The sequence below is a fragment of the Elephas maximus genome, chromosome 13 (assembly GCF_024166365.1).
Source record: "Elephas maximus indicus isolate mEleMax1 chromosome 13, mEleMax1 primary haplotype, whole genome shotgun sequence".
Classification (NCBI taxonomy): domain Eukaryota; kingdom Metazoa; phylum Chordata; class Mammalia; order Proboscidea; family Elephantidae; genus Elephas; species Elephas maximus.
Genome location: NC_064831.1, coordinates 69,885,468 through 69,902,411, shown reverse-complemented (window position 1 = coordinate 69,902,411; position 16,944 = coordinate 69,885,468). Strand labels below are relative to the sequence as shown.

General features: G+C 37.9%; 1 protein-coding gene across 5 annotated transcripts in view; it reads right to left on the bottom strand.

Moving 5' to 3' along the window:
- Nucleotides 1-16,944, bottom strand: part of ZFAND6 (zinc finger AN1-type containing 6) — a 76,896-nt gene that overhangs the window by 32,480 nt on the left and 27,472 nt on the right. For 2 of the 5 annotated variants that reach the window (XM_049852532.1, XM_049852531.1), the window contains exon 2: nucleotides 7,944-8,104. The exons of the other annotated variants lie outside the window; for them this stretch is intronic. The gene's annotated coding sequence lies outside the window, so the exon portion shown is untranslated. The remainder of the gene's footprint in view (nucleotides 1-7,943; nucleotides 8,105-16,944) is intronic. 5 annotated transcript variants of the gene reach the window in all.

The window sequence follows — 16,944 nt, the reverse complement described above, 5'->3', positions numbered from 1 at the left end:
CCAGCTAATTTAGCATTCCAAACATTATAATTTTTTATGAGTAAATTAAGTTGTAGTCAATTTTACGTTCTCAAACTGACCTAGGTTCCGTATTACATACCTTAAAGAATTAGAATACGCTACATATAGAATTCTCTACACAAAGCTACTCAATGTTCTTTTTTGAAAAAGCGAGAAAAGCCAACTCAAAATTCTCCTCTTGGCTTCCACATTCATGAATATTTGTCCATTTCTCAAAAAGACTAACATTTAAAACAAGATCCACATACATAAGATCCATATACTTAAGCATTCTCTTCCTTCCCTCCTTTGACCTTAAAGCTTAAAGGCTTTCTCATTCTAGTTTCCTATCCACATACCCTAAATTGTACTCTACCTTGACGGAATCTGAGCATACAGCTCCTAATCTGCCTCCCTTTTCAGAGGAAAGGTCAACTGAAAAAACTGATACATGAATTCAGAGGCACAACTGCCAGCTACTTATAATAATCAACACTGTCCTTCAACGTGAATTGAAATATGAACAATGAACAAAGAATATCGTCTATAAAAACAGAAACACTGTAACATAAGAGAGGAAAAACAAACAATTATTAATTTATTTTTTTCAGATTAGGGATTGATGAACTTTTTCTGTAAAAGGCTAGCCAGTAAATACTTTAAGCTTTGTGAGCCATGTGGTCTCTGTCACAACACTCAACTCTGCCTTGCTATCGTGAAAGCAGACATAGACAATATGTAAAAGAATGAGCATGACTGTATTCCAGTAAAACTTTCTTTACAAGAAAAGGCATTCCGTCAGATTGGACACACTAGCCAGCTGGATCTGGCCAGTGGACCATAGTTTGCCAACCCCTGCTCTAGATCAATGACAAGCACATAGGAGGTACTCAAATGTATGTGGAATGAACAAGTAAATAATTTTCAAAACACTTTAGCTGGAATATTACCAAGGAAGACACAGTAAAAGTCTGAGACTGTAAGTCAGTTTTACCCTCTTCTGTCATAGCGTTTTTATTCAAGGATGCTTTGATACACTTATTTACCAGATATCTGATTGTGGTACCTATCACTCTGCTAGGTACTGTAAGAGACAGAAGTTTACGGTACACGGTTCTGCCCATGAGAATCAACACAAGCAAAAGGATAGGAATGTAAACGTCTGATTTTCACGTATTTGAACAGATACTACATCTAACTCAATGATTACAATATTCCTATCAGTCACAAAAACACGAAATGCTAAAAACACACACACACACACACACACACACACACACAAACAAAATGCTAAGAAGCACCAAAAAACACAAAGTTCTGGGATTTATCACTTTACCTTCATACAAAAACCTACTGCCGTCAAGTTGATTCTGACTCATAGCAACCCCATAGGACAGAGCAGAACTGCCCCATAGGGTTTCCAAGGAGCGGCTGGCTGGCCGGCCTTTTGGTTACCAGCCAAACACTTAACCACTGCACCTCCAGGGCTCCTTACCTCACAGAGGTATGGAAAAATGTATCCCCAAAATGAATGCAGAATATTCCAGATACTGATTTCTCTACTTTAGTTAAAACGTAGTATCTTGAGGGGAGGAGCAACAAATGTATTACGAGAAGAGGCATAAATATAAATGTCTGCAAAACAACTGTTATTTACACAAGTGAACTTGATGTGTAGTATGGCATAGTGGCAATATCATGATAAACGGAGACCATATTGAAGTTGTCAAGGATTTCATTTTCCCTGGATCCACAATGAACAGCTATGGAAGCACAGCAGAAAAGAAATCAAATGACATATTGCACTGGGCAAATCTGCTGCAAAAGACCTCTTTAAAGTGTTCAAAAGCAAAGATGTCACCTCAAGGACTAAGGTGCTCCTGACCCAAGCCATGGTATTTTCAATTCCCTCATATCCATGCGACAGCTGGACAAAGAATGAGGAAGGTCGAAAAAGAATTGATGCATTTGAATAACAGTGAGGGTGACGAATACTGAATATATTATTGATTGCCAGAAAAACAAACAAATCTATCTTGGAAAAAGTACAGCCAGAATGTTTCTTAAAAGCGAGGATGGTTAGACCTCACCTCACTTTGGACATGTTATCAAGAAAGACAAATCCCTGGAGAAAGGATTATGCTTGGTAAAGTAGAGCGTCAGTGAAAAAGATGAAGACCTTCAAGGAGATGAACTGACACAGTGGCTGCAACAATGGGCTCAAACATTGCAACGATTGTGAGCATGGGGCAGGACTGAGCAATGTTAAGTTCTGTTATACCTAAGGTTGCTAGGAGTCAGAACAGACTCCATGGCACCTAATAACAACACCACAGCATAGTGAAAAAAACAATGGACTGACTTAGCTTAAAGTTATGATTCTGCTATTTCCTACTTGGAAAACATGGTCCTCATATGAAGAAAGAAATGATACCTATCCTTTCTAATTCACAGGATTTGCGGAAGGATCGTATGGTACAGTGACTGTGAGAACACTTTATAACCCATAAACAGCTATATATAGAGCTCAGTTCAGAATTAGGTGGCTTATTTAAGTCAAACATCTGCAGCTAATCATGACAGCCAGAGTTGCAAACTCTCTGCGGCAGTCATAAATCCAAGATTCCTTATTTACTCACAGCTCACAAAGAACAGGTACGTAAAGTGACTTTACACGCAGATAGTGAGTCATCACTTACTAGGAGATCCCTTTGAATCCACCTCACGTCCACCTGGAAGACACCACTTTCTTGTTTAAAGTGTGAGGGAATGGTCTCTAACATCTTCCTCTCAAAAGTTTATAAAATGATGCATCAATTACTCTGGATAACTGCCAACAAATATTTACCAGATATTTATACTTAGTACTTACACTTGTGGGGAACGATAACAGTGAGTATGTGGTCTACTAGGGGCAAGAGTTCCATGTGCCTGGAATACAGCATGGTGGGAAATGATCCCAGAAATAGAGTAAAGCCATATCATGAAGGCTTTGTACTCACACTAAGAAGTCTAAACTTAATCATATATGCAACAGGGAATCTCACACCCTAGAACGAGAAGAGGGTTTAACATTCACTACCATTTTTTATATACTTCATGTTGTTCTGAAAAGGATTTAAGATGATTTTAAAAATATTCACTATGACAACATGAAAATGAAAAGTGTCAATCAAAGGGAAAATGGCAGAAAAAATGAGAAGTCAAGAATATTGTCAATAAACATCATGCATGACCATAAGGATCTATGTAACTGCTAGACAGAAGACTCCTATTTGACTCTGTCCTTCCTACTAGCTAATGCAAAGAAAAAAATATAACTAGGCTCAATATTCAGAAGACAAAATCAACTGCTCAGAAGTACAATTAAACCTGATCCTGATAATACAAGAGCATTTCACCCACAGTTCATATGTAGTACAAAATATATAAAGTGGTCAACAATTATCTCTACAGTAAAATACAAATTTCTGGGGCTTGTATTACCTTTCAATATATACTTTTCAATATAAACTTTAGTTGATGGCAAACTTCAGTTGAATGCTAGTCTATAAGAAGCTAAAGAGTGAAAAATACAATCTTAAACATATCATTCATGCTTGCAATGTAGGCAATCCTTCATTATCTTTATTTCTCAGAATTGTGCTTTTGTTTTATCAAGGACCACTGAGGCAGAAGAACAGGGGTGGGGAGAAGACTGAGAAGGCAGGCTGGGCCACAAAGTCCTACTTCAGGCAGAACAGTTCCTTTTTAGTACTTTTACGCATCAGGTGTCTGCAAAAGATTTCATTTGAACAAAGAGTTTCAAAGGACTAAAACAAATTTGGAAACCCCATTCTAAGTTCCTGATTAAGAGCATACAATGCTCAACCTAAGTCAATCTGGGGTAGAGTAAATATATTATCAAGAGCACTTTAGAGCTTACATGACTAGGCCACCAGCTCAATTACAGGGACACTACCCTCTGAATTAAAATGCTCTGAGCAGCAATCAATTCATCCTGTCAAGTTTTCCAAACTTTTTCCCTAATTAAAAACTTGGCTAAGAAAGCTACCTACCTAGATATGTATCAGTGAGCACTCACTGAAAATGTCAGCTCTTGTTATTATTACTGCTATTATGTACTGAGGAGCCCTGGTGGTGCAGAGGTTGAAGTGTTCAGCTGCTAACAGAAAGGTCTGCAGTTTGAACCCACCAGCTGCTCCACGGGAGAAAGATGTAGCAGTCAGCTTCCTTAAAGATTTACAGCCTTGGAAATCCTATGGGACAGTTCTGCTCTGTCCTATAGGGTCACTATGAGTCGGAATTGACCCGATAGAAGTGGTTTTTTGGCAGGGTTTATTATGCACTAGGCACTGTGCTAAGCACTTTATGTCGGTTATCTCATTTAGTCCTTACTATATCCCTAAGGAGGGGGATAACATTACCCACACACACACATCTTCTTAATCACTTAAAGAAACTGAAGTTAGACATATGCCAATCATTGCCTCCCTGCTTGCATTCCCTTCTAATAGAATCTGTACTACCTATAGCTCTTAGCTCTTCTGTCCTGTTGGTACCATGGGATAACCCCTCCCTCCAGACAAGTTAATTAGACCTAGTTGAATACCTGACCCAATGAACCAATCTAAAGTCTGGGAAGGAGATACAGTGGAGAATATCAAATCCATAAGCATATACCAATTCAATTCCATAAGACTTTCCATAAATCCTTTTAATAGTCCCCTTTCTCTTCAGTTAGAATGGATTTGTGTTCCCATAGGTTCTGGTCTCTGATTAGAGTAGTCCCCACTAAACAGTGAGTTCTTTTAGAACATAAGACCACGTTTATACTTCTTGGTATCTCTCCTAACACCCAGAATATTTCTAACCACACTGTAAAAGTGAATCCAGACTACTTTTGGCCTTTAGTACCTAAACAGATAAAATTCTTATCCTTACAATAAAACCATTAACTGATGCCTAGTTCTTCCCGAATTAAGGTACGACTCATAACACTGCCAGTCTTCAAAGGTGCTTCTAGACTAGAAAAATACTATCATTTAAATATAAAAATTAGTCTGTTTCCATAAAGCACACAGACTGCTCATTTTAATCCAAGAAGTAGTCACTGCTGACAGAACTCATGCATTTCAGTGCTGCCTGACTCACCTGTCCATTCCTTTATCTAAAAATAACATTATGAATTTTGTAAATTACTTAAAAATCACTTTCCCTAAAACTAAAAAAAATATGCCTAACCGTCACCAATTCTTAGAAAATATTTTTGCTTCCTTTCCCCTTATGCTGTGGAGTTACAGCTGATAGAAGAGCTAATCTTTCATGTGCACACAAAATAGTGCTGTCTCATCAATGTCATATGTAATGTAAACACATTTCCTAGATTTAGATTCAACTATCTACAACAGCACTGTCCCATAACAGTGGCCACATGTGGTTACTAAGCATTTGAAATGGGGCTAGTGCGTGCAGCAGCCTGAGAACAGAAAGTAAGGACTTCTGTTCTACTGCACTGGGGATATCTCTAATGATACCTAACTGAAAATACCTTACTTTGTGATTTCCAAATTCTTAATCCTAAGGCCTTAATATCTGTTAATTATTTTGAGGGTTTATAATATACTACCTAGTATTCTTCCATGGCAAGGAAGAGAGGCTTAATAATGATGATAATCACAGTTTGCATGTATTGATGACTCACGACTACCCTATAAGATAGTAAATTATTACTATATTATTTTACAGATTAGAAAATTGAGGCACAGTAATCTGCTCAATACCACAGGACCATCAAGGATCTGAGCCCAGTCGCCTTGACTCTAGAGCCTGTGTACTTAACCACCATGTTACATGGCCTTAAAATAGCTCAGGAATTCCATCCTAATGCATACTGCATAATGCAACAGTAAAAGATGTACATTTCTAAACCTAAGTAAAATTCTATCATAGAAGTGGATGCAGGATCAATGAGAGGCCTACACGATAGTGGTGAGGTAAACGATAGGGCAGGGCAGAGGAGGCAGAATAGAAGCAAGAGTTTTATGTATGGTACTCACATACTTCTACTTGTACTTTCTCTCCTAGCAAAGTGAATTAGCTTCTTAACACTTTCCTCTACTCCCTTAGTAGAAGAGTAATATAGAACACAGGGAATCATCTCAGTGAGATAAAAGGAGAAAAAGAATTTGGAGAGCAAGTTATTACCTTAAACTTTTAACTCCAAATTGTATAGTTATAAAAGGCTTCTCCTGTTCCTATTGTGTCTGTTTAATCTTATTTTAAAAATCGAAGTTTCATTACTGTGTTCCAAAGGCTTCCTTCAACCTTGAATTTTCTCTATTTTTGATACTAATTAAAAAAGACAGAGGAAAGAAGCATGCTAGAGTACTGTAAACAAAATACCAGCACCAAACTAAACTCAGCTTTTTAACGGGAGTTAAATCTCACATTACATATCTTAAAACTTCATTAAGGTGAGATTTGTCATCATTAATCAAGGAGATTATAAAATTTCTTCTGTAGAGCTACTGAAAGATCAGAACTAGATAACCTTTGGAAACTCAGAGAGCGCTGCAAATCTACTGGCCAATACAGAAAAGAATTGGGCAAATTGAAAACACTCCACCTTTAAGTTTTTCACTACTTTTGAATGCAGCTACATGTATCTCCTTCATTTCTGTCAAACACCCTCCAACACTTTCATAACAGTATCTATATTCAGTGTATATTTTTCACATGTTTTCTAAATATCTTGTCCCTCAATGATTCTCAAAACAGTCAATTCCGGTTTTCCTTCAGCCAACATGTTTGGATGTGAAAGAGAAAGCAAATTCATCTCACTGCAAACGCACCATGCAAGTAACATTCGTTCTAATCCTCATGTAACAGTTAACAAGATTTTATAAATATCTAGATGCTCATGATTTTGCTCAATGCAATGTTTTATATTTGAATCACTGCAATGTTTTATACTTTCATCATTCCATCTGTACAAACCATGGAATCTTCTAAATGGGGCGTGGAACACATTCAATTAAGATTTGTACTCCTAAACCCATGACAGTGAAAAAAAAAAAACAAAACGGGAAAGTTGAAAAAAACCCAGAACCCCCAAAATAGATTGTTAATGTGATAATTTTTTTAAGTACTAAGAAAAGAAAAAGATCTTTTTTTCCTTCAACATGATTTATATTATAACCAACCAAACCCAGTGCCGTTGAGTCGATTCCAACTCATAGTGACCCTACAGGACAGAGTAGAACTGCTCCACAGAGTTTCCGAGGAGCGCCTGGCGGATTCAAGCTGCTGACCCTTTGGTTAGCAGCTGTAACGCTTAACCACTTAACCAGTTTCCTTATACAGCACTTAAAAAAAATAAGTTGAAAAGTTTAAGACTTCCAACTGTACTTAGGGACCAAGAATTCTCTTTATTTTGAAGTATATCTGCTCTCTGATGAAAAGAAATTGAACTATCTAAAAATATTAGCTTTTGAAATTATTAAAGTTATTACATTATTTTCAGAAGCAATTTTCTATATGAATATCAAACACCATATCCCTAGAACACATTTTTTATGACTCCTTGGTCAGAGTATCAATTTAAAAAGGCTGAAATCAACTACAAAATAATCACCCAACTAAAGAATTAGAATCTTTTGCTTCACAATACTAAGATTAGTAATGCAAATTCCAATGCTTAGAATAATTCTAAGGATACATGTTCACTATGATACTCAGTTATGAGTGTTACTGTTCAAAAATATTTTATACCACCCACTCCACCCTCATATCCTACCCACCCCTCCCAAAAAAAGACCTAAAAAATGTCTAATCATGCCGACTTAAGTGTACCTTCAAGTGCTTTAGATTAAAAAAATTTTTTTTTTAATTAAGTTACTACGTCCAATTACATAGGGTTACAAGCTTAAGTCTCTACTCACACAGTTGAGGTTGATGAGCAAACAGCTGTCCTGTATCTTGAGACAGACATTAGCTTCCTGCCTTCCCTATCCTCATAAGCAGTTACTTAAAGTTTGAGTTTTATGCAAGAAAACATTTTAAAGCCTTCAGTGTTTTACTGCAGCAGACTTCAGATTCATTCCTGTAACACATTTAACATGAAACACAGTTGAAACAGTTAAAATTTATTATGCAGCACATTTTAATCTTCTAAAATTTTAAGGAGTGCCTTTACTATTATAGCTTACATAAAAGGGGCTGTTAAGTTAAAATTAAGAAATAAAAATTTCCCATTCAGTATCTGACACCACTGAATACTACTATAGAGGTATGTGACTTCATCGTATAGATCCTTCTTCACCTGGCCACAGGCTAGGTAGGCAAGAATTTCGTTTTAGAATCATTTGTGCCCGCAGGACTGGGCAATGTTTCTTTCTATTGTACACAGGGTCACTATGAGCCGGAAAGGACTCAAAGGCGCCTAACAACAACACCACCAGAACTGTTTTACTTAGTTTCATCATTTCCTCATATTATATGTGTGGGCGCAGTATTTACATGGGTGCATTATTTGAGAAAGATATCACAGTAATTTATTTGGGCAAGAATTACCAAAAGATAAAACTAATAGATAAAAGTTTGATGAGAAACACTATATACTGACACTCTTAAAGCATCTCCCCCAAAGTTAATTACAAAAGGAAAACCACTAACTTCTAAAGGGAGGGCCCTGGTGACATCACATTAATCAAAAGATCAAAGTTAATATCACTGATGAGGGGAGAAATGGACATATGATTACTGATGTGATACACGGAGAGGCACAGACCATCACATATGTAGCATTCCTGCCAAAACTACGTTTCTACTTTAATCATGAGGAAACATGACACAAACCCAAATCGAAGGAGATTCTACAGAATGGTCTGTCACTATGTGCACAGCTGTGAGGGACACAAAGATGTAAGACACAAATCCAGTGACTCTTATCATTTAGAAGGGTGAATAAATTAAGATATTATTACCCATCTAATTAAAAATGTTAATACTGAATAATTGATATGTTTTAAATACCGTGATCAATTTTCTATATTCTGCTCATTAAGAACACAGTTGATAAAACAAACACACAACACCACACCAATTTTTTTCTATAAATTCTCTCTGATTATCTTGGTTAACAGTGATTTGGCAGATAAATATTATCTTCTACAAATGGGATAGATATATATAAAAAAAGAAAGCTAAATATAAAAGCATTACTACTAGTCAAAAACAAAGCACAAGTCACTTTGCTGGCCAAAGTAAACCATGTAATTTTCAGGTCATTATCTTTTGATCACACTACATTCTAGGAGCCATCTGTCTTAGACACCATTGTATTTCTAGCATGTGGCACACCTACCCAGAACAGGCACTAAATGTTTACATAATAGATTTAACTTATGACTTGCATTTATCAGCATCACAAAAACAAACACAAACCCTGAACCCCTGTATGTTCACTATAAGAAATCCAATGGTCCATGTAAAGCTCAAATTACCAAAGTGTTTTCCATCTTTAATTTTTATTGGATCAATCAAGGGATGCTTTAGCAGTGTAGAACATACTAATCAGGTCTAAATTAGCTCCTTCCTAGGCCATTAAAGAGTCATCAGTAGATTAATCTATGATGATCTAAAAATAGCCTGCCAAATGACAAGTCCCTGTTTGTTAAAAACCAGTAAGCCAATTGTTGATTCCAACTCACGTCAACTCCACATGTGTCAGAGTAGAACTGTGCTCTACAGGGTTTTCAATTGCCTTTTTTAAATTCCATAAGTCGATCTTCTGAGGCACCTCTGGGTGGACTTGAACCCTTTCCGTTAGCAACCCATCGTGTTAACTGTTTGCACCACTCAGGACTTCCTTTGCTTGTTAAGACTTCCCAATTTTTGTAAATTCTCTTCACGAATTTAACAGCAAACATAGGTCTTTTAAGAAAAACATTCCAACAAAAACTGTATGCAAGTGCAATTGAGTAAGTCCCCTTTTTGCACCGTTAAAGCAGGCTACATGTGTACTTTCACTACTTCTAATGCTGAATAAAGGAGGTTTGGTGGTACAGTGGTTCCAGAGCTTGGCTGCTAACTGAAAGGTTGGTGGTTTGAACCCACCAGCCACTCCATGGGAGAAAAATGTGGCGGTCTGCTTGCATAAGGATTCACAGCCTTGGAAACCCTATGTGGCAGTTCTACTCTGTCCTATAGCGTTGCTCTAAGTCAGAATTGACTTAACGGCAACAGGTTTTTTTGGTTTTTAATGCTGAAAAAACACAAGCAATTTGACTAATTTTCAAGTCTCCCTTAATTAGGGAAAAATAGAAGCACATTAGTTTTAAAACCACTCAGGAGTCAATCACACCTGAATCTGCACTGATCTGGTTTCAACATTAGTAAGATCACCTTGATAACTGTAAGTCCCTGTGTTAGTGATATATGACCTACAAATTGTCTGACAGGTCTTTAAAAAAAAAAAAAAGTTAGCCAAGATCAGGCTTTCCTCTTCGGTTTCTGTGTGTAGTTATAAAAGCCACAAAATAAATTGCTGGGCAACATACTCTTTGACCCCATTCAGCATCCAGATGAAAATTGTTTCCACTTCACCAAGAATGGGCCCTATAATGACTTCCCTATTAGTCTTAAAAATCTGCTGGATGAAGTCCAACTGGCTCCTACTCAACCAAAAAGGTATCAACACATTGCTTTTAAGTTAAAGTCTCAAAAACCTAGACAGCGTGATTCAAAATTTCAAGATAAGCGAGTTTAAAAAGTTGGAGTTTTCCTGGATTGATCACTAAACATGGATTTCCCTAAACAGCCTTCGGATCAGTGTTTCTCAAATATCATGGGTTAATGACATCAGAAAATTACAAATTCGTAGGCCCCAACCCATACTTAATGAATCACTCAAGCTGGGTCCCGAGATTGTTGTTAGGTGCCTCTGTGTCAATCCTGACTCACAGCTACACCAGGTGAGAGTAGAACCACCCCATGGGGTTTTCGTGGCTGTAATACTTATGGAAGGAGGTGGTTTACTCTTTCTCACAAGCAGCTGCTGAGTGGGCTCCAACCACCAACCTTTCCATTAACAGCCAAGCACTTAACCATTGCTCCACCAGGGTTCCCTGGTCCAAGGATCAGTACTCTCTATTGATGCCTCAGCTGCTAACCAAAAGGTCAGCAGTTCGAATCTACCAGCTGCTCCTTGGAAACCCTATGGGGCAGTTCTACTCTGTCCTATGGGGTTGCTATGAGTAGGAATCAACTCAACAGCAATGGGTTACTGATGCCTCTAAATTATGGTGTTGGTGAAGAATACTGAATATACCACAGACTGCCAGAAGAACAAACAAATCTGTCTTGGAAGAGGTACAGCCAGAATACTCCTTGGAAGTAAGGATGGCGAGACTTCGCCTCATGTACTTTGGACATGTTATCAGAGGGGACCAGTCCCTGGAGAAGGGCATCATGCTTGGTAAAGAAGGAAGGGAAAGAGAGGAAGACCTTCATCGAGATAGACTGTCACAGTGGCTCCAACAATGGGGTCAAACACAGCAACGACTGTGAGGATGGAGCAGGACCAGGCAATGTTTTGTCCTGTTATGCACAGGGTTGCTATGAATCAGAACTGACTCAATGGCACCTAACAACAAGAAGCTCCCAAGGGATTCTAATGTATAATATGTTCAAGTTTGAGAACCACTACTTTAGATACATGGAGTCGATGGGTGATGCAAACTGTTAATGTGCTCAGATTTTAACTGAAAGGCTGGAGGTTCGAGTCCACCCAGAAGCATGTCAGAAGAAAGGCCTAGCGATCTACTTCCAAAAAAATCAGGCACTGAAAACCTATGGGACACAGTTCTACCCTGATATATATGGGTCGCCACAATTTAGAATCAGCTCGACAGCAACTGGTGGTACTTCAGGTATATAATGGAAAACATTACTTTAGCAAAGAGCACACAATACGTATTTACAGCTGAAAAGAAAATAATTTCAAATTCCTGTGATGGTGATAACTTTAGAATAATTTCGGTCAACTAAAATAGGCCAAAGGATACATCTCCCAACCCCTACACCTCACTGTCCCCCAAAAGAACTGTTCAAAAAAATCCAATGATTTCCCACTATAAACTTCGCAAAATTACTATTTGAAATTTTAGCAAATGTTTTTGCAGGCTAGACATAAGAACATATGGCTAGTACTAACTATAATAGCTGATAGGAACCAAGCGTAAGTTTTACTTTTTCACCAGTTTTTAATAAGCATGGTGTTAAAATAAGGATAATATTAATAGAGACCCACTACACAGATTTGGGGGCATAAAAATTATGAGTAAAATTTTGGGGAAGTGGAGTTTAAGGTCATAGGGAGAGTTTAACAAGAAGATAAACAAATAACCAAAACCAAACCCACTGCTGAGTAGATTCCGACTCACAGCAACCCTAAAGAACAGAGACCTGCCCCATAGAGTTTCCAAGGCTGTAATCCTTACAGAAGCAGACTGCCCCATCTGTCTCCCAAGGAGCAGCTGGTGAATTTCAACTGCCAACCTTTCAGTCAGCAGCCAAGCACATAGCCACTGTGCCACCAAGGCTCCCAAGATGATCCACCTTGAACTACTACTGCTGGGGTGATGATGGTTCATTTTACATGCTTAACTCTGAATTGCTGGAGAAACACTGTGAAAAAACTGAAAAAGAACATGGGATCTTCCAATTTCAAGATTGCAGAGCAAAAACGTTTCTCTTCTCTCTCAAAACTCATGCTATAACAAGCAGAACAAGATGCAGGAACATAAACTTTGTCTTCAATGAAACAGGACCAACCGTAATCCTGAACCACAATATATTTATGATGATGGTAAGTGAATGAAGGAATGGCAAACGACTTACCAAAGAGAAGAAAAGCCAAATATAAGTAACTGATGGAGGGAAAGGTGCCAGTGTGAGCCATTTGTCCCATAGAACCACTGGAGTTGTCAGGAAAAGTTTGTATAAATAAAATTTACACCCCCGCTCTATTCACCAGTCCCCCTCCCACATGAAAGAGGTCAACCAACCAACAGAAAAGTATCACAGAGAAATAAAACTTCCAAGAAACTGTACATAATCACCTATCAAAGGACATCTGCTGGAAAGAGTAAGACCAAGACAACCACCATCTGGAAGAAAATAGGTTGGTTTTATTTCCATTTTGCAGATAGGAGAGATACGCAAAGGGAGGCACTGTACTAGGCACTTTACATACCATCTCAAAATTTACGGAGTTATACTTTTCAGCATATCACATTTAAAGCATGCATGCAATATCCATTTCTCAAAATCTTGGAAGCTACACAGGCAGCTCATTCAATTTACAGCAAATGTCTCCCACATAATCTAAATGGCAAAGCCAGTCCTCATCAGCCTCCCCCCCAGTTTGTGTACCTTAGCTATAAATGAAAAGGTTATGCAGGGCCAAATGCAGGTGTACAACTAAGGTTCCTTAAGACCTAAGGGGTAAAGTGCAAAAGCTGCAGCAGCTAAAAAAAAAGAAAAACCAAAAAAGCCATTTTGAAGAGAAAAAAATCTCTGGCTTTACTCTCTACCTCAATTATTTCCAGAGGGTGAGGACCTCTGAGAACTGAGTTTTATCAGCTTTTCACTTGTTTATTCATTTTTTCATAAAATAGGTAACATATGCAACACATAAATAAAACATTTTGACTTCAGAGCCCAAAGAGAATGTATCTATACCAGTATTAATCCATTATCTTCACGTTTTGCAGAGGATGAGAACGTCTACAGTTAATTTTGGAGCCCTGGTGGCACAGCGGTTAAGCATTTGGCTGCAAACCAGAAGTAGGCAGCTTGAATCCACCAGCTGCTCCACAAGAGAATGACGTGGCAGTTTGCTTCTGTAAAGATAACAACCTTAGAAACCCTATAGGGCAGTTCTACTCTGTCCTGTAGGGTTGCCATGAGCCAGAACAGACTCGATGGCAATGAGTTTGGTTTTTGGTTGGTATGTTTAAGAATGAGAACTTTACCTTTTTTTCTTTCTAAACTTTTAAACCAACTATTCTTCAATAAATGTTGCATCGAAAAGATGGAATGCCTATTCAGGATACATACTCTGATTAGGCCAAAGTAAATTATGAAATAATTAGGCCCCTTGGGATTATAATCTTTAAAAATACTCAGCTGTGGCTAACAGCTGATAGAAACCCTGAGGTACAATTATCTGGCTACCTACACTCTATGTACTTTCAACATTACTTAATACCTTTTCATCTCTTTTATTCTAGCTGTTTAAGGAGCAAGACCTAACAAATGACAGGCAATATACAAAATATTTTACCAGTGGTACAAAATAATTCTACCTCTTCCTAGCAATCAACACTCAGTTTTCTTTCCTTCTTTCTTAACATACTGCTAAAAAACTAACAGTCACTTAGATGTATTTACCATATTTTCACACACTGCCTTCTATGTTTGTTTGCCAACTGCTTCCTCTCCCCTCCCCCCCACCCCGCCCCAGTATTTTTGTAAGTGCCACTATGCCAAGAATTCTGGCTAGGATAAAATAAGTTTGTCTTCCTAAAGTCATTCATACATACAATTTTTGTTTTGTTTCAAGGTATACTATAAACTCAAAATCAAATGACCACAATCATCAAGCCAGGATATCATTTTCTCCCTACTAATAAACACCCTGAATTATGTAGCACTCTAATTTTTTTTTTTTTCTAATTATAAGAATACCCACTCTCATTACAAGAGTTAAAAAACCCAGTGCCCTCGAGTCAAGGTACTGAAAATATAAGATGGCTTTTCTGATTTTTCAACTGAATAATCACTACAAATCATTCATTCTTAATTTGAGAAATAAGTTTTCGGAACTGTCAGAGAATATAAATTTAAATTGAAGAATGTTATCAGCCGCTAACAGTGTCACAGTGCAGTATTAAATGTATATACTGACACTTGGGATCTGGTTCTTATTAGAAACAATGAAGAACAAGCCCAGGATACTGATGACAAATCAGCAATCTTTAGCTTTATTTTTCTCTAACATATCTCACTCTTGGTTTTTATAAGAAATAAGACACCATAAAAGAAATAAGGTAATTTTATCTGAATGGAACTCTTTTGTGAAAGCAAAGTGACAAGAGATTCTAACAACCCATTTCCTTCAAGGGCACATATGATCATCATGATAAAGCTATCAAAGTTATTGGAGGAGTCATATATGGTTGGAATTTAATAATATACAAACCATCAAGCATTTGGAGCCTTCAGAGATTCTTGCAGGGCCCTGCTTTCTCATTCACACTTTCTCTAGTTTCATGTGCATCCATCCCCCCAACCCCATACTCTGATGTAAAATCACACAACAGAGTGATAAACCACACACATCTGACTAAAAAGACAATATAATATTAATGAAACTTACTTTGAAGGTATTTCCTTTAATCACTTCTCTTCCCCCTACTTGCCAAATGGGGTCACACCTTATGGAAACCACATCTTTTAAATCAAAACCTAAGATGTGTGATATAACAACAAAACCAAAAACCAAACCCATTGCTGTTGGGTCAACTGCAACTCATAACGATCCTATAGAACAGAGCAGAACTGCCCCATAGGGTTTCCGAGGAGTGGCTGCTGGATTCGAAATTCCAACCTTTTGGTTAGCTCTTAACCATATGCTACCAGGGCCCCCGATACTAATAACACGATAGTATATATTATTGAAAAAAATGCATCTTTATTTGGGGCGTGGGCAGAGACATCAGGCTACCTGAAATTTCTGTGCTGCTTCTAGTGTGTGACCCTGTATTTTATGGATGCCAAAATGATGAGATTTCTAGAATATTCCAGAAAGTCTAGGAAGTCAATAAAAAAGAATATTAGAAAACTGGGATGCCCAATCTCCTGTCTGGAGGGGAGATAGGAAGGTAGAGAGGGTTAGAAACTGGCAAAATTGTCATGAAAGTTGAGACTGGAAGGGCTGACTCATTAGGGGGAGAGTAAGTGGGAGTATGGAGTAAGGTGTATATAAGCTTATATGTGACAAACTGACTTGATTTGTAAACGTTCACTTAAAGCTCAATAAAAATTATTTAAAAAAAAAACTGGGATGCCCAAAGATGTACAGCTCATGGAGCCATATCCCAAAATCCTATCACCTGTTCGATACCTTTTAAGTACTCTAGCTCAGGTTACAAAGCTCTAACTAGCAACTATGAGTACATGTCTCCCAAATATGACCCTAGCTCAAATCATTCTCCTGGGTTCTCTTTTTGCTAACTGCCTACTAGATAGACATTCATTTAGATGCCTCCCAGGAAAAAAGATCATGAGGTGAGATACAGGGCACAGTGAACTAAGAAAAACTAGCAGTAGTTAAGTCGGAGGAGCAAGACATGATAAATAGAATTGAGAGAGCCAACAAAAAAAAAGTTTTACCTGTACTGTCTCCTCTAACCTAAGGTGGAAATTATCACCACCCCCATTTTAGAGATGAGAAGCTGAGGCTTGCAGAGATTATGGAACTTGCTCAGGTCACATAGCTAGTTAGGCGGTAAAGCAAGGATCTGAACCCGGATAATCTGACTCCAAAGCCCAAGCACCTGTATGTGCTAAAGTCCTAAGAAGAGATGAGATGTAGATTCTGACAGGTGAGGTGTCGTCACTGGTCAATTCAAGACACATTTATTGACCATTAAGTCTGTGTTGGAGTCCTTGGGTGGTATAAATGGTTAATGCACTTGGCAACTAACAAAAACGTTGCAGTTCAAATCCACCACCCAGAAGTAACTCGGAGGGCCTGCAATCTACTTACGAAAAATCAGCCACCGAAAACCCTATGAAGCACAGCCCTACTCTTTGACACATACAGGGTCGCTATGAGTCTGAATCAACCGGACAGCAACTGGTAAGTATGTGTCA